Genomic DNA, 18,494 nt, shown 5'->3' with positions numbered 1-18,494 from the left:
CCAGAAACCGGCCCTCGGAAGCTTGTTTCCAGTCCAGGGAAGGCATGGCTTGGCAGTTTGGGCTGGACTGTTCCCATGAGGCACAGGGTCAGACTGATTTGCATATGGCCATGTCTGAACTGGGGTGGCAGAGTGGGCTAAAGAACGGTGATGCATTAAACCCAGATCTGTTGATTGGGTGTGAGTGTTTGATTGGTTCAGATGCTCCGTCCATCACCACCCCCTTTTGTACCACTTTGTTCGCCATAAGTTGGCAGGGTATGCTCAGACGTGAGTCCCTTGCTCACTTTGCCACTGGATTCAAGCAAGCCGGGCTGAAGATGGCTGAAATGCCAGAAACCGGTCCTCGGAAGCTTGTTTCCGGTCCAGGGAAGGCATGGTTTGGCAGTTCGGGCTGGACTGTTTCCATGAGGCACAGGGTCAGACTGATTTGCATATGGCCATGTCTGAACTGGGGTGGCAGAGTGGGCTAAAGAACGGTGATGGATTAAACCCATATTTGTTGACTGGGTGTGAGTGTTTGATTGGTTCAGATGCTCTGTCCATCACCAACCCCTTTTGTATCACTTTGTTTGCCATAAGTTGGCAGGGTATGCTCAGACGTGAGTCCCTTGCTCACTTTGCCACTGGATTCCAGCAAGCCGGGCTGAAGACGGCTGAAATGCCAGAAACCGGTCCTCGGAAGCTTGTTTCCGGTCCAGGGAAGGCATGGCTTGGCAGTTCGGGCTGGACTGTTCCCATGAGGCACAGGGTCAGACTGATTTGCATATGGCCATGTATGAACTGGGGTGGCAGAGTGGGCTAAAGAACGGTGATGGATTAAACCCAGATCTGTTGACTGGGTGTGAGTGTTTAATTGGTTCAGATGCTCCGTCCATCACCACCCCCTTTTGTACCACTTTGTTCGCCATAAGTTGGCAGGGTATGCTCAGACGTGAGTCCCTTGCTCACCTTGCCACTGGATTCAAGCAAGCCGGGCTGAAGACGGCTGAAATGTCAGAAACCGGTCCTCAGAAGCTTGTTTCCGGTCCAGGGAAGGCATGGCTTGGCAGTTCGGGGTGGACTGTTCCCATGAGGCACAAGGTCAGACTGATTTGCATATGGTCATGTCTGAACTGGGGTGGCAGAGTGGGCTAAAGAACGGTGATGGATTAAACCCAGATCTGTTGACTGGGTGTGAGTGTTTGATTGGTTCAGATGCTCCGTCCATCACCACCCCCTTTTGTACCACGTTGGCTAGACAAAGGCATGATTCGGAGTAGTATGCTCCCAGTTGGTCATAGGGTGCAATGTTTTACACTGATTGGTGAGCCATGTACTTACTGGGAACAGTGTTGATGGATGTACTGCGGAAAGATATGCTTGTACATTGTTTTTATCTGTGATACCTGGTTTTTAATAAAAAGAAACGTTAATAAAAAGATAGTTGCCACTGCAGTTAATATCACTCTACATTTGCTTGGTAACTTAGGCACCATTGTCTCTTTGGAGTCGGACTTCAAAGAACACAATGTGTTCTTTGAAGTCCGACTCCAAAGAGACAACACAATAATTAACAGCAAAAGCAGATTCTAACTGTTCTCTTCTACTTGGGCAAACCAGCCAAAAAGTTAATTAGTTCTTTGAAGAAGAATACATGAATGTTCATCTATCTTCAGAAATTATCCCTAACCGTACATCAGCTTTTTCTAAAGTGACAACCTAACTTGTTTACTGGAGCCTGGGCACTAAGAAGTTTCTTACGTTTCAACAAAGTTTCAGTTCGTTATGATAGATTGTTTGGATTAAGTCAGTCAAAAATCAAATATTAGTCAATCTTCACTGAGAAACCCCTATTCATGGAGGTTTTTCAAACACATCCTACTGGTCCTCCGTTTCAAATGTTCTTGAGGCAGACTCACTTCCAGGAAAGTAGGTCAGCTAGATACAGCGGTTTCTGGTGGTTTGAGGTGCATCGAAGCCAGACAGAATCCACCGACCTAGATAGGATGAGTACGATACAGTTGTCCAACAACCTGTGCTTACCCTTGATACCTTGGTACAGCACAGTCATGCTTATCCTCAAGGTCAAAGTGTAAAGTATTGGCACAACACCACCCTTGCAACACACTGAGTACACTACAAAAAGACTCCACACAGTATGTATAAAATGCTGGTCTTTGTATTACAAACACATTGAAATAAAAACAATACACACATTGGATATATGCTTTACAGTTATATGCAATTATTGAAATCTCCCAATAGCAGTAAAATGGCTTAAACATATATCTACTAGTCATAGGTATTCACTTGCCCAGTTATCCTCTCAGCCTTGTAAGCAACATAAACCTATGTGCGTACTTACCCCAGGTGTTCATAATCCAAGCAATCCCTCCAAAATCAAAAGCGACAGAAACACATATGCAGCCTGGTCAGAGGTATTACACTTCCCCACTAACACATTAGCATAAAACATGACATTCCCAATATTGCATACCCCGTACAGTTGTAATGGACACGAAAACATAGGTTTTGACTACGCCTCGTGACCCAGCCACTCGCACACTGGTCAAACTTTAATTAGATTTCGGGACCACCTAAAGCGGAAGAAAACAGTTACTTGGTTTTGTGCCTCCAGATTAGGCCTTCAGGCACCCAGCGGCACCTTCAAGAGTGCAGGATCACTATTCCCTCCACTGCCCAAAAACTGTGACACCATAAGCTGGTGCACTTCCAAATTGGAGAAATGTTTCCCCTCAGGCGAAGGTGCGAGCTGTAGTTGCTTCAGGCAGCCAGCCATAGGTGCACACAAGGCACAACAAGACCCCTTGAGTCCAGTCACAATATTCTTAACAACAAGTACATTGTGACTTGGGTCCGTGGATAGGGAACCAGCAACCGCAATGTCAAGCACGGTCGTCCTCCCGATCTGGAGGTCGGAGACAGTCTAGGCTTTCAGCTCGGGTCCCGCAGACTCCGCAAACGTCTCCCAACACCCCTCGGACACCACACACTATAGAGTGCGAGCTAGTATATGTTTCTGGTTGCAAACATGGGTCCCTCAGACTAAACTAATTTCCCCAGCACTCCTGAAACTTTTCATGTTCTGGCACCTCAGGTGGGCCTCTGATCTCTACGAGCACATTCCTCTGCACAGTGTGATTACTGTGTACATCAGTACGGTCCTTGTCCCAACTGACAATCACTTCCGCACCATTCCGCTGCACTGCACGGTACTTACTATCATGTGGAAACAGGGAGATCCTTTCTGTCCCTGGGATCTCGTAGACAGGAGGCCAGCCAACGTCTCCCAACACCCCTCGGACACCACACACTATAGAGTGCGAGCTAGTATATGTTTCTGGTTGCAAACATGGGTCCCTCAGACTAAACTAATTTCCCCAGCACTCCTGAAACTTTTCATGTTCTGGCACCTCAGGTGGGCCTCTGATCTCTACGAGCACATTCCTCTGCACAGTGTGATTACTGTGTACATCAGTACGGTCCTTGTCCCAACTGACAATCACTTCCGCACCATTCCGCTGCACTGCGCGGTACTTACTATCATGTGGAAACAGGGAGATCCTTTCTGTCCCTGGGATCTCGTAGACAGGAGGCCAGCCAACTGGCCCCTGGAGAGTGTTTAGGGACCCTGGCCACAACAGTTGGCAATTAGCTGCAAGCCAGCGACATCCAGGCAAAATCCACCAAGTGAATGTCCCCTTCCTGGAGCACAAGCCCCATACCACCACAAGTCTGAGGATAATCTAGTTGCAGTCGGCCGGCCCCAGTGGCTACTCTTGTCGATGTCCCAGCATCGAATCAACGTAGTATGGTACAATACCAAAAGCGTCTCTAACTCCTGAGGGCAGAGCCCTAGTAGTTATACCCACAGTGGCCTTTGAAGATGAGATCAGTTCAAAAGGCCACTTTTGAAATGCATAGGCCCTCTCTAATCTTTGTTCTGGCTGCCATCCTACCCTGGGAGGCTTGATCAATATTTTTAGTGGGGCCAAGACCCTGCCCCTTAGAATGCAGGTGCCAATTCCACCCCCTTGTATCCATTCGAGGAAGGCCCCTCAGAGTCAGAGGTCTGCAGTTTCCCTTGAGCCCCTAGTTTATGGCCTTCTATCAGGAATGCACTGATGTAGCTGTCCCGCAGCACTCAGATGGGGATTGGAGACAGGCTGTCAGGTACACAGAGCCATGGGCACAGAAATGCCCACTTTCCCAAAGTGGCGTTTCCACATTAGTAATATTGAATCCACTCAAACCACCAGAGAGGATTAGCCATTAATGATTATGTGCAGGGAGGTGGCCCTTCCTGCTCATAAACAATCATTAAATAATGACTATTTGCTACTTTTATGTAAGCTGCAGAAGGGAAAACTTCCTACACATAAACAACAATTCCCTTCAATGCAGGCACCCTTGCACTATGTGTCAAGGATGTCTGTGTTGGCGCTAGGCAGCTCTTTTTAGCACCAGCGCTAAGGAAAACATAGGGGTGCGCCGTATTGTTGTAAATACGGCACATCACTGCTTTTTGGAAATGGCAGAGCGCTGCAGAATTTGCCACAGCTCCACACTCCGCCATTTCCTCATAAATATGCCCCATAGTTACAGAATATTTTGTTCTTGTTAGCCAAACCTTTGACCACCACCCTCGCTGACCCCACCCCATGGCACTCTGGATCATAGTCCTCATACTTTTTTCCTGCACTTCAATCACTGGATAAGGGTAAGGAAAGAGATCTGACAGATATTTGCAATAGGGTGACCAGAACTTTAAAGCCAAAAAACAGCACTTTTCACAGAGACAGGACTACAATTTTACATTACTGCAACCGAACGCACAGGACTACAGCGGTCAGCATAGAAATACGTAAGAGACAGTAAAGAAAAAATAAAATGCACGTTTTAAAGCGAGGATCATGCCCATGAATTAAATTGCTGTCTTGAAACAGCTGCTACCTATCCCTGCTTTGAAAAACGTAAAAAGGCCCTTCCCACATTTTTCAGTCGACTCTCTCTAAAAACTGGGACAATAAGCTACATTTCCCGAACTCCGCCTGGACATCTGGTGAAAAACTGCGACTGTCTCGACAAATCCGGGACTCCGTGTCCCTCTAATTTACAATGTATCCTGTGGAAAAAGAAAAACAACACATTCATTGCTAAAGGAGCACAAAAGAACGGGTTTGGTTGGATATGGGCTAACTTATTAAGTGTTTACATTATACTCTCTCTAAAAGAGTGAGTGTTCAAACGCGTTTTCTCATTTGACAGTTGCAGAAAGGGAAAATATCTAGTTTTCAAGACATTTAACATTCGGGTCTCTGTTGTGTCGCGCAACATACTTCTACGAAGTAGACGGATCTCCCCAACAAAATCCGACGGGTTGCCGCTGCTAATTCGTAAAGAAGACAGGCAGCCAATCCAGGCGAGGGGAAGTGCGTCTTCCATCTTTACACACGGAACACGAGTTGCGGGAGCCAGCCCTCTGAATGAGACAGAAGAGGAAAGCCCCTGAGGCTCGCTGTCGTATGTTTGGTTTCACCCACAGCTGAGGTAGGTCAAGAACAAACACTGCATATCTCTTTTAATAAAAACACGTTTGCGGTCATGTCAGAGGCGTTGCTCCCAAGTTTTCAGGTTACATATGGGTGACATTTCAGTGCTTTCATAAGGGACGTTCTTCTTCTGTCAAATTTGTGGCACTTCGAGGGATACTTTACCGAGTAAATAAAAACAATGAGCTGTGTGTAGGTGCCACTGAATCTTGTGAGTTTTCTGTTTCTGTTGCTTGTTGTTAGTTGGACCAGTGCCTAATTTGAGCCGGTGGTGTCCGGTGCTGGACACCGGCTCTTAATTGGTTTCTGATACTCGGCACCGACACATAATGGTCATTACCACACTAATGACACTCTGCCACATAGTGGCGCTGCTCATCTAATTTAGAGATGAGTAGAACAACGATTGTTTATAAATACAATATACATAAAAAATACTAATATATACCACCCCAGCCTTTCCTTTAGCTTTGGGGACCTGGAATAACCTGAACTGTCGCACTTGCAAGCGATAGAGATGGTTAGTAATTGTGTTGGTACCATCTTTGTCAGCGGTGATGGGTGGTGCAAACTGCAGTGGCCTCCTAGTCGGTGCCCTGACACTTATTATTTTCAAATTAAGCACTGGCTCGATCAGATCAATCAGTAATAATTATTTTGTCATGAATAATTAGATTTTTTTTAAAATTACATTCTGAGACTATTAGGCTGTGAATTGAAAATTAATTGGTCGGGGGAGGGCTAGTGGTTTCCGGAGTGTCTCAATCGCTCTCACCCCTTCATACCACTTTTCTCTTCACCTCTGTCTTTCTCTTGGTCTTTCTGCATGTACCTCCTTGTGTGCCTTCTCTTCACACTGCTCGTTCTCTCTCTTACACACATACACAAACACCTACTCTCCTTCTTCACCTGTAAATACAGCATTGTGTCTTCCTTAGTTTACTGATGTCCGTATTTTGAAAGCCTGTATACCTTCTTCACAATCAAAATACCTGAGTCTTAAAAATTCGGATTAGGCATCCGTACTCCCATGCCTTGCCAGGCCAATTGGGCATTAAGAGCCTATGATGAAGCATGCCACCAAACGGTGTGTGAGAGTTTGCGTCTTAAAAAAGAAAACTTCTTCCACTTGTCAGAAACATTAACTATCAGCTGAACTTATAAAAGTTGATTCCAATTGTTATTGTATATTGTGGTTTGTATAAGATTCTTTTTTTGAAAGTCTGTACCCACTGGTCTTTAAAATCTCCCTTTTTATGGTTTCTGTTAGAAATGGGATTTCTGGTTGGCTAAGGCTTGCGCCAAAGCCAGACAGAAACCACCAATCTAGTCAGGGCAAGGGAGTTACATGCCAAAGATAACCCCTGCTCACCCCCTTGGTAGCTTGGCACAAATAGTCAGACTTATCCCAGAGGCAATGTGTAAAGCGTTTGCGCAACACAGACACAGCAGCAACATACTAGGCACACCACAAAAGGAACTCCCCACAAAGTTATGTATAAAAATAGCCTTTGTATTATCATAAACACATTAGAATAGTAATCATGCATTATACACTGTGCCGACTGGCACCAGGCAATATTTACAGGGGATTATATACACATGACAGGGCCAATTGGGCCACTGTCAGAACCATCACAAAGTACAAATAGTAAATGTAGAACCAATAATAAACGTAGAACACAACCAGTAATTCCTGGCAAACACTGTACTCCGCATAATCCTGCAACATAAATCACGGTGCATAAATCACAGTGGCTTTCTCAGAGGGCTCAAATGCCCTATGTCCATAATGTCAGGGCTGGCTGCCAAGGCAGCAGAATCTCAAAGTGGGCAATTGCGCTGGGGCAGCGGAGTGTATCTCACTCCTGTCTCATCCGCAGTGCCCCCAAATAAATGATAGCCTAAACGTTGCAGCTACCGCTAACTGCCGTGCAGCTGTGATGACGAATATACACTGGCACTAACTGTGCCTGATTAACCTCACTGGGACTGTAACTATATAAGTATGCCCAATCGTTTAGTTGCCTACTGTGAAGCTGGGCAACTGTGGCCAAAAAGCACCGACCATGTGCCCCGATCTTCACCAACTCACCGGAGCCCTCGGGGGCTATAACCAAACAAAATTGCCCCCAACATTGCAGATGCCCTCTAGCAAGCGGGGCAGCTGTAAAAAATAGCCAAACCGGAAGGAGCACGCCCCCCCGGGACCTCTAAAAATAAATATGCCCCATCATTGGAGCAGCCCGCTCCCTGGCCGGTCCGCTTATGAAATAGGCACTAACAATGTGCCTGGCCAAGCCTCCACTCACGGGCTCTCCCTGGGGCTCGGCGCTCTTTTGGTACTGCTGGGAAGGGCACCACCAGTGTGCCCTGACCTGTGCTGCTCTCTGGCCTTGCCTCCTTCTCCTCATCCCACCCGCCTCACCTCTCCTTGTCTTCTCCGGGCAGACGACTCTGCTCCTCTTCACCCGGTCCCTCACCTGGAGCCGGGACTTCTCTCATCAGATGCGCAGGGCTCTCCCAGTGCACGGGAGCCCCGCACTGACTTCCGGCAGCCCGAGGTAGGCCCCGCCCACAACCAGGCAAGGCCGCCTGGCTTCTGGGTCGCGGTGACTCCGGTGAAGATTTCCACATGCGGGGTGGGCGCTCGCTGGGTAACACTTTCGGCGCTCATGACAAGCTCAGCTCGTCATGAGGCACAGTGGAGCTGTGCTCATGACGAGCTGAGCTCGTCATAACCGCCGCAGAACCCCCACATGGGGATGATTCCCCTCCTGTGCGGGGCGTTCCATTGCCTGGGCGGAGTCATGACTAGCTAAGCTCGTCATGAGCACAGCTCCGCCGTGCAGCGTGACGAGCTGAACTTGTCACGAGCACCGCACGCGGCCGCTCTTCCCCCCCTGCACCGCGGGGTAATTAGCCCAGCGAGGAAGGGGCTAAAGCAAAATCAGAAAAGTGGGGTGGGCACCCAAGAGGCAATTAAAATGCAAAAGCGGGGTGGGCACCTGCTATAAAATAAAGATAATCGTGGCTTCAAAGCGGGGTGGACTCTTGCCTCATCGGCAACACAGGGAATCCCTACGCCGGGGATTCAGTCCCCCACGGGCAGCTCAGCGCTGCGAGACCCACGCTTTCCTCTTCTTGGGGAATTTAAAATAAATCGCTCCCCAGGCGCTAGAAGCCCTTAAGTCAATGGGGCATAGCTGGGCTAAATTAAAATGTAGCGCTCACAGGGCGCAAGGAAAAATAAAAGGTGTAGCGCTCACAGGGCGCAAAGAGCCATAGCTCCAACAGCAAAAGTCTTCAGAGATCAAGGGAGCAGGTCTGGGCCCAGGGAGGCAAGCCCTCATGGCCATTCCTTCTGGGCCCCAGCAGCAGCACACCCCAGCAAGGTCAGGAACAGCACCAGAACACCATACATGGGGTCACAGCCCCATACATTTATACTTCCTCTCTCCTTTGTCTGCAGTGTAGGGTGTGGGGGAACCAGATGCAACTGGTTCAGGAGGGATTTGGAGCACTTTGTTTACAAGGCTCCTCTTCCCCTTTGTCAGGTGTGGGCTAGGTGATCAGACACACCACAGGGGGTGGAGCCAGCATTGTACAGGCTAGGCACAGATCTATTCAGGGGATTACTCCTCCCACTACTCCCAATGCAGATGTCCCATTCAGCCTAGTCCTGACTCACCCTGCCCCTCCTGGAGCCACACATACACCTCCCATCCCCTGTCCCTCAAAAAGCCAGACATGCAATTCACATCAGGCAGGCAGACACATAGCACTCAGAAATGCCAACTTCTAAAAGTGGCATTTCTAAAATAGTTACAATTAATCTGCGCACACCATTGCGCAGCATTTATTATGACAATTCCAAATATTCTTAACTTGACCACGCTGCTCCTCCCATATCAGGAATTACCACTGACACATTGATCAGGGAATCCCCAATGCATTCCTATGGGAGGGCAGGCCAATCTTACCCAATGTACACAGAGAGCGCACTTTACACTGGACAGCAGTGCTAAAGTGCCCAGAGGCCTAAAACCACCAACACCATGTCAGAAATAAGGCGGGGAGAAAGGCAAAAAGTTTAGGGATGACCCTGCAAAAAGGACCAAGTCCAACAGTTTCCTTCTTCACACTCATCACACTTTCATTAAAAAGGATGATTACAGTTGGCAGCAAGGGTGCCAGAAGTATTGAACTTTGGAGGGGACGGGTGAAAGGGTGAAAGCTAACATGGCAGCCGATGGAAACAGGCTAACACTTCAAATAATGGGATGAAGCTATCCTTAGAGAAAAAATAACAAAAGAGAGTGATAAGTTGTGCATTTTAAACATACATAGCATACCCTATATAATTAGAACAAACATGTTTTAGAGTCTTTGACAATATTTATAGGCTACTAACAGAGATCTTCAAAAAGGAAAATTTATGATTTGACAACTAAAAACAGATTCTACATATTTCATTAGAATATCTTTTGAGAATCAGTTTTCACAAAGCTATTTTAAGACCACAACCTTTTTGCCATTTTTTTCTGTGAAGTGACAGAAAACTCATCAAATATTTTTATTTTTATCTTCAGAAAGACGCTCATGACTGAGTGTGCCACAAAGGTGTTTTTTCAGAGTGCTTATCAGGATGCTGCAACATGCTAGTTTGAAGCTGTACACATGCGCAGATCTCAGAATATTGTGCTTGGTGGGTTAACACACATGAATTTGGAATTTGCGATTCCTAATACATCTTCCAATCCTCCTGAGATTGAATAAGTGAGTGCCGTTTAGATGGCAACATTACCACCTGTTGATTACTCACAGACACACAAACACACATAGCTCAGAATTTAAAACATAACTTCCAATCAAGGTTTGAGTTGTCTGCATGTTTATAAAAGGCAGGAATAAGGCGCTAGTAGATTTAACTGCTGCTTTTGACTGCGCAGAACACAATAAACTATGGATCATTTAGTCTATGTAGGTGTGGAAGCACCACTTTTACACTTTATGAGACAGCTTTATTCTGGTTCGAAAGCAAGGATCCGTTATGAGGCAAGGGGTGACTGCACTGCACCATTCAACTTAGAAAGGGGGGTAAGACAGGGCTGTGTCCTGGCACTTTTATTTTATTTACGCTTTACACCAATAGACTAGGACAAGCATTGGTGGATCAGTGCCAGGACCTGCCGCAAATTGATAACCGGCCTATACCTGCCCTTCTCTACGCTGATAATGCTGTGCTGATGGCCCGCACGTAGTTGGGGCTCCAACGGGTGCTGACAAGTTTCACTGTGTATGCAAGAAGTTAGCCTGGTATATGATGTCCACTAGTTCTAGTGGGCACCTTGCACCAGTCTAATCGACCCTTATTGATGATAGGTTATAAAGTCAACCTTATAGAAAGCTATCCTTAGTGGTAGCTGTGGAGAGCAGCCTTCAGGCTAAGACTTGAAGACGAGTTAAGCAAGTTGTTTTACCATTTATAATCTCTTGAGTACCAAATGAAAGCACACCACACATGGTATATATCCAATATATATGTTTTCATTGTAAACACAAACTCTCTGGACTCTTTATGAGGTCAGAGGTAAAAGTACAATACAAGGAACTTAATTAGCATACGATAAGTTGCACAGTATACGTTTTTCCCTAGGGGCCTCACAAACCATATACTAAAATAGTGGTATAAGAACCAAGCGAGGAATAGAAAGCAGGCCTAGGGCCTGTGGAATCGCTGGGGCTACTCAAGACAACCAAAGGTTAGGATGTAGGAGGCCCACTGGAGAAGCGTGCAGTGTCTAAACACAGCCGCGGGTTACCATTGACTTTCTATGGGGAACCAACAAGGGTACAAGGAGGTGAACTGCGATGGAACCCTTTTACACTAGGACACTTGGAGAGTCAATACCCACGGGAGCACCGGAGTATTCGTGTTACCTCACCCAGGGAAGCCGGGTGCATAGGTGTCTTTTCGTGTCGGGTTTCGTCTTCGATTCCAATGGAGAGCTGCGAAGAAGTGCTGCAGGCGACCAGAGGAAAAGTGTCCGGGTGGATCCAAGGGTGGATCAGAGATGTGAAGAACCTGAAAGCAGAGGAGACAGAGTCTGGGCCACTAGCCAGTGTCCAGGGCGGCGATAGAAAGATGCCACCAGATGTCGGGTGATTTCAAGTGAAAAGGTGAAGTTTGTCTCTTCAGCCACGAGGTCCAGGAGGCGTCGACGATGACCAGGAGCTGGATTCGAGCTGTCCCACGAAGGATCTAGGTGACTGCGGTGTCGGTATCCGGATTGGACCCAACAAGCCTTGGCAAACCCAACCCACGCAGGATGTCGAGATTGGCTTTGGTGCAGACCAGCAAGGTCTGTGGAACTTCTCCTTTGCAGGGAAGTTGGAACATGCCTGGAGCAACTAGGAAAGTAAGTTGGAACAAAGGTTGGTTTTCTTGGGGGCTCACTACCCAACGGACTAGGAACCGCGAAGACGCGTCGAGCTGAAATGCACCAAGCGGGCCCACAGGACACTCGTGGAGTGTGGGCCTCTGAGCTTCGATGCAAAGGGTGCTCGGGGTTGAGGCTTCAAGCACCCAATGCACAGCTTCGGGATACCTCGGGAAGTCGGTGCAGGTAGCAAAATGCAGGATGTCCAGGAGTTCCGGTCCCAGTCTCTCATGCCCGCCACGGGTCTCAGCTTTGCTGTGAGCGAAGGTCGGGGTCAGAGATGTCTGGAAGTCCGTGTCCTGTGTCGCAGATTCTTCGGGATCCGGCGGAAGCCTCGAAAATGCAGACCGGCAAAGATGCTGTTGGTGCCTGTTTGAACAGGGTGGTCACTCCTTGACCATAAGGGAGATTTCCTCCGTCTTCCAGTCGATATGGAATGTCGAAGGTCCAGGATATATGTTGCAGAGTTTTGTCCATGGTAATCTAAAGCCCTAGGGACTGGGGTCCTATACTTATAGCAAGTTTATGGGTTGGACTAACTCTAAGGTCCCTCCTATGGGTGAACCTGGGGTGGGGGTGGTTACACCCCTTCCCCTGTGTCCAGTTTCTCGCCAGAGCTGGGGCTGAGTGCCCCAGCAACCGGTTTGAACTGGGAAATGCATGGAGCACCTTGTGTGCCCCAGGCAATGTCTGGAAAGCATTCACTGAATGCAGCCCTCCCTCCCCCAATACACTAAGAGCCTGTCCGGGGAGGTGCCAGCACCTCCCTGGACAGGAAACCTATTGTCCAGGCCTCCCCTGCCGGTGTTTCATCCAACAGCAGGAGGGCAGACTTGTGTCTGTGGCAGCAGCATCCATTTTAACCAGGTAAACCAGTAACTACATGTCTTCTCCCTCTAGAAGGGTGGAATGCTACCCCTGCCGCCAGGACTGGCGGGGGGGGGGGGTAGTATTCCAAAGTGTTTGACACCTTACACAACATGTTTTGATAAAGCCAAACCAAAGTTAGCATTAACTGCGAGGATTTTAATATCTAAGCAAGGGGTGATTACACCACCATACCCAGGCTGTAAGAACAGACCTCTGGTGTCAGTTTGGGAGGCAAACCAGGGGTGGCATAATACATGCTGCAGCCCCTGGTAGGCCTAGGGTGCACCTATGCCCTGGTTACCTATGGTACACTATACAGGGGCTCACAAGAGTGACCCAGTAACCAATCTGGTATGTACCTAAAGTACATTGTATCAATTTAGAGAGAGAACAGAACAGCTGGGCTGTGGGCCTGATTAGCAGGTCCACAGTCACACTAAAGTAAAAAAAACAGAGAATCACAGCAACAGGTGGGGGTGGTTACCCCCACCTGTTGCTGTGATTCTCTGGTTTTTATGGTTATAGGAAGCAGACCCTACTCTCCTACAGTGTATATGCAGAATTTGGGACTCCAAGTTAATATTACGAAGACTTTTATTATGAAGTGTGGGAAGAGAAGCAAAAAGTGCAGAGACATATACATAGACATATACATAGATAACAAAATGATAAAATCTACAAAGACATTCCCCAACCTAGGTATTCGTTTTGACCAGAAGGGGTCATGGTACCAGGCAGTTAAAGGTAGGAAGCTTTTATTTCTGAAATCTACGGCTGCTCTAGTTAATTTTGCAAGGAAATTGGGTAAAAAACCACCCGTAGAGCTGTTAAGCATATATATGGCAAAATGTGTTACCACCGCTACATATGGCGCAGGTGTGTGGGGCTATTCTGATTCTCATCCCGTACAGCTGGTTGAGAATGCCATTTTAAGATTCCTCTCTGCTGCCCTAGGCTGTTCTTCTACTTACATATGCCACTCAAAGTTGGGGCTTCCCTATATAACAGACTTAATAAAAATCGAACCAGTCCTTTTGTGGCGCAGGATTTGGACCTCTACAAAAACTATTTTTAACAGGGATAATGTAAGAGATTGTGCCAAGTTGCATCGGGCCTTTAACATCCAATGGCTGAAACATATAAAATACTTCATAAATGACCTGGGACGCCCAGAATATTATGAAGATCCTGGCTATATAGTTTCAGTTACTAGAAAAGATCTCAAAAGAGATTGTATGACTATTTTGGAGACAAACAGATTTTGTGCAGAAATGTTTGAGGCCAACTGTACAGTCCAACCAAATGATACTGACCACCTACGGCATTCAGCCTTACCTTAAAAACACTGAAGGTGTGCAGGATAGACTTGTCCTGACCGGTTTTAGGTTTGGAATCTTTCATCAATAAATACATTTCCCTGTAACTAATGATTGATCAAAATCATTAAGTAAATGTCCATGTCATGAATTGTTACAGCAATCGACAATACATGTAGTCCTCTTCTGTACATTTTATGAAGTACAAAGAAAGAAGTCGATCTTGCCAATTTTAAAGCTGCTTCGTTTTAGACAATGCAGTCCTGCATTTTTATTTTTGCAATTTCTAGACGATTAATATTTTACGAGGCCGGTAGTATCCTTTTAAAAGAACGTAATCAGTTGCAGAAAAACTATTATAGTATGACATTTTTAATCATGTCTGTATTTAGGTGTAGCAAAAGATTGTTATTCCGTATAGATAAATGTATATTAATAATGTTATTATATACGTTTTTTCAGGTTCGAAAATAGTAATGATTTTATTGTACTTGCTTTTATGATTTTCTTGTAAGAACTTGTATAAAGCTTATTGAATTTAATAGAATTGACTGAATTGCACAATATGAAACCAGAAAATCTGGGACCAATCCCAGCTTCCAAAACTGGGTGCCTCCTTTTCTTCATTATCACATAGAGGAGCACCTTCAAATCTTTTCAAGTAACATCCTGAACTTTTATAAGTTCAGGATGTGTGCTGTACAAAAACCTCTTGTGTTTGCTTTAATGTTGCTCCATGTATAATAAGAAACCAGACTCATATAGGGTAAATACGACAACTAACTTGTATCCTAGTTCACTGATGCTACCGTCATCCTGGAACGAGCGTATAGGAGAAGAATGTTTCCAAGTTAATGTTTAAAAGCTATCACTATTACTTGTAATACATGCCTCTCAGTGCAGCAATATAATGTGACGTACTTAGGCTAAACACTTCTGCATGTTAACTTCTTCGATGCGGCGTGAATTCCACTGCGGTGCGAGGGGGGCGGGGTTGGGCGTGGCGCTGCCGTACTCATAATCACGGTGGGTGTGTGCTCATGACGGCCAGGAGCCGTCAGAACTCCGCATACTCATTAATTCCCTCGCACAGGCGGGGAATTAACACCGCGTGGGCGGAGCGGCAACGTTCTGACGGCTCCCGGCCGTCATGAGCACATGCCTACCGTGACTCATGACGGCCGGGAGCTGTCATGAGCACCGAAGGTGTTAACAAAATACACTGTTTGAGTTTTACATGATGTCTCTTTATTTACCTGTTAGAAATGGGGGGTCTCTGGTTGGCAGATTTGTACCCTGTCCTTCTAGTCAAGGTAAGGGGAATTACACTTCTAAAATAACCCTTGCTCACCCCCTGATAGCTTGTAACGAGCAGTCCGGTTTATCTCAGAGGCAATTTGTAAACCATTTGCACATAACACACAGTAATACAGTGAAAACAGTACAAAAGGACACCACACCAGTTTTAGAAAAATAGCCAATATTTATCTGTGTAAAGCAAGACCAAAACGAGAAAAATCCAACATACAGTAATAAGTCTATGAATATTGCAAGAATCAATGAATACAGTTCCTTGAAGCCGATAGCTCCGTCTGGGGCTAGCGCAGCTTAGTGAACAAACAAACCCAACAGTTCAGGCAGACACGAGGTCGCAGGCCAGCTACGGTGTCAGGAAGACCTGCAAACAGTACCTTGGAAATGCAAGGCATTGTGGATCTTGCGATGAGCTCCGAAGAGGCAGCGGCGGTTCCAGAGGTCGGTGCAGGAGTCATCAGGCCCTTGAAGTCACATGCATTGCTGATCGAACTCCCTGAAGTTGAAGTCAGGAGCACTGGTTTTGGCAGCGTTAGGGCTGCGGTGAAGTGGAGCACCCTCAGTTCACTGTGCAGGCAGTGGGTCGGTGATGGCGTCCAGCAGCGTCTGTGAGACCAGGGCTGCGGTGCAAATTGGGGCGATGCTCACTGGTCACGGGGCAGGCAGTGGCTTCATTGTTGCTGAAGCGCTGTTGGCGGTAGACCCAAGACTGCGGTGCGAGATGGGACAATGCAGCGTGCGGGCCCACAGGTTGCGGTGCAAGCAGTGGCACTAGCTGACGATCTGGAGTCGATGGCGCTGGCAGACCAAGGCTGTGGTGTGGGACGGGGTGGTGCGTCGAGTAACTTATGAGCGGTTCCTCCAGGCCATGGTGCAGGCAACGGCGTTAGCGTGGAGCAACATCATCGGGGATACCAGTCCGGTAATGTGAAGCGAGTCGATACGAAGTGCAATGTCCTCGGGTCACGGTGCAAGTAGTGGCTCAGTGACGGCATCAGGTGGTGGCATCGGTGAGACCAGGGTTGTGATGCGAAGTGGGGTGGTGCCCTCAGGTCATGGAGCCATCAGCGGGTCGCTGAAGGTGTAATGGTGGTTTTTCTTCTCTTGCAGCACAAAACACACAGATCCCAGTGCTGTTGGCAGAAAACTTGAAGTCTCTGATGTTCCTGAGACTTCCAACAAGAGGCAAGCTCTACTTCAAGCCCTTGGAATAACTCAGGCAATCAGTTTCAGAAGTTCAGTCTAGTCCTTTCACTTCTCAAGACAAGCAGCAACTGCAGGACAACCCAACAAAGAAACATACAGCACATAGGTAGTACTCCTCTGGCAGCTCTTCTAGCTCTTCTTCTTGTTAGCTTTCTTAGTCCAAAAGAGTTCAAAAATTGTGGGGCCAGAGCCCTAATATTCATACTACTTTTCTCTTTGAAGTCTTTGGCAGAAATACCTCTTTCTCACTAAAAAACTAGCCATAGTACAGGGAGTGGAGACAGCATTGTGCAGAGCAGCCACAGACTTTTCAGTTGTCAATGACGACTTCTCCCACTACTCTATTCCAGGTTCGCCCATCAGCATATGCAGGGCACTTGTGAGTGTCTGGAGTAAATGCACAAACAGCCTCTGTAAGTATTAAACCAGACAGGGATTCCCACAACCAGACAGATGCAGACAGGATGGTTAGAACACCTAGTGTGAACGCAGCCCCATGTCTCCGTCTCCGTGAGGTCAGGACTGAGAGCGGTGCTGTGGGGCAATCCATCTCCATGGTGTCTGTTTCTGAATACTCTCCACATTACCTTGTAACACCCGGCAATCCATTTTCTGTGCTTCCCGGGGCTCCTGCGACCATCAGTGCAGCTCCTGGCCCGAGCCGTGTGTGGTTGCTAGAGGTAGGGTGTTGCAGGGGGCGCACTGCTGCAGCAGTTATGGCCGAAGCCACCGGCAACGAGCCGCAAGGCGCTGCAGCACGGCTGGGGCTAAGACCGGATGCCGAAACATCCCCTACCACCTGTGGCTGATGAGTGACGGCAGCGGTAGCCAGCGACGGCCCTGCGGGCGGTATCCTGTTTGGAGCAGCGGCCCTGCCGGAGTGAGCCTGGAGAGTGCAGCGGTCCACGTGTGGACTCTAGGCCGGGGGCGGGAGAGGTGAGCCATTGGGAGATATCCCGGTCCTGATGAAGCGACCTGCGACCGTCTGCGGTGAGTTTTGCTGCCCCCACTATCGCGCTGCGGCCCTTGTCCCCCGGGGGCCACCGGAGAGCTTTAGCGCGGCAGCCTTACTGGATTGGCCTGAAGTGGAGTATCGGGGCATGTGCCTACCGGGGCGGAACCTGCCAACTCTGCTCATTGGGACATTGCTAGGTGGACCTCCGGGGCTAGGCCCTTGCTTTGTGAGGCCCCTAGCATCGGGGGTGCGCCAATACTTTGCCAAGACTTTGCTCCAGTGCCGTGTGGGGAACGGCTTTACTTACCTTTTCACCTAGCCCAGCACAAGCTCTCTCACTCGCTTTCCTGGGGCACAGCAGCTCTACCGCACCGCGCTGCTGTGAGGGGAACGGCCAGGCGGTCGCGGACTATAGCTCCCAGAAGGCCTTGCGCGACCGCGTCACCGGAGGGCGCAGGAGGAGGCCCTCTTATTCAAACGCGGTCTCCCCGCAGCGCCCGTCCTAGCCCGGAAGAGCCTGGGCTGGACCATTAACATTTGCTCCCAGGAAGGAAACGAGTTGTACGCTGCAGCAGGAAGGTACTGTGCTCTGTGAAGTGTTTTCAATACTGTGATCCTGCTTTGTGGTTAAGATCAAGCCGCATAGTTAATTAAGTAACTGAGCATCTTAAGGAGATGGAGAAACGCAAGAGTACAGCAGGGACACTGGACGCTTTTCTGGTCAGGGCAGAATCACTATTGATACATGAAATTGAACTTACAGAACGTCGATTATCTATGGACCCCTCTACACTAAGAGAAACCCAACTGGCAGGTACAGGGTTGAGTGTGAATG

At 47.9% G+C, this 18,494-nt stretch overlaps 1 protein-coding gene across 1 annotated transcript in view; it reads left to right on the top strand.

Annotated features, from left to right (window-relative positions):
• Positions 1–5,414: 5,414 nt before the first annotated feature.
• Positions 5,415–18,494, top strand: part of GGACT (gamma-glutamylamine cyclotransferase) — a 501,502-nt gene continuing 488,422 nt past the window's right edge. Inside the window, exon 1 of the mRNA XM_078657622.1 lies at positions 5,415–5,553. The gene's annotated coding sequence lies outside the window, so the exon portion shown is untranslated. The remainder of the gene's footprint in view (positions 5,554–18,494) is intronic.

Source organism: Lissotriton helveticus, chromosome 8 (genome assembly GCF_964261635.1).
Source record: "Lissotriton helveticus chromosome 8, aLisHel1.1, whole genome shotgun sequence".
Taxonomy (NCBI): domain Eukaryota; kingdom Metazoa; phylum Chordata; class Amphibia; order Caudata; family Salamandridae; genus Lissotriton; species Lissotriton helveticus.
The sequence above is the reverse complement of the archived record's forward strand: the minus strand, read 5'-3'. Positions and strand labels throughout refer to the sequence as shown.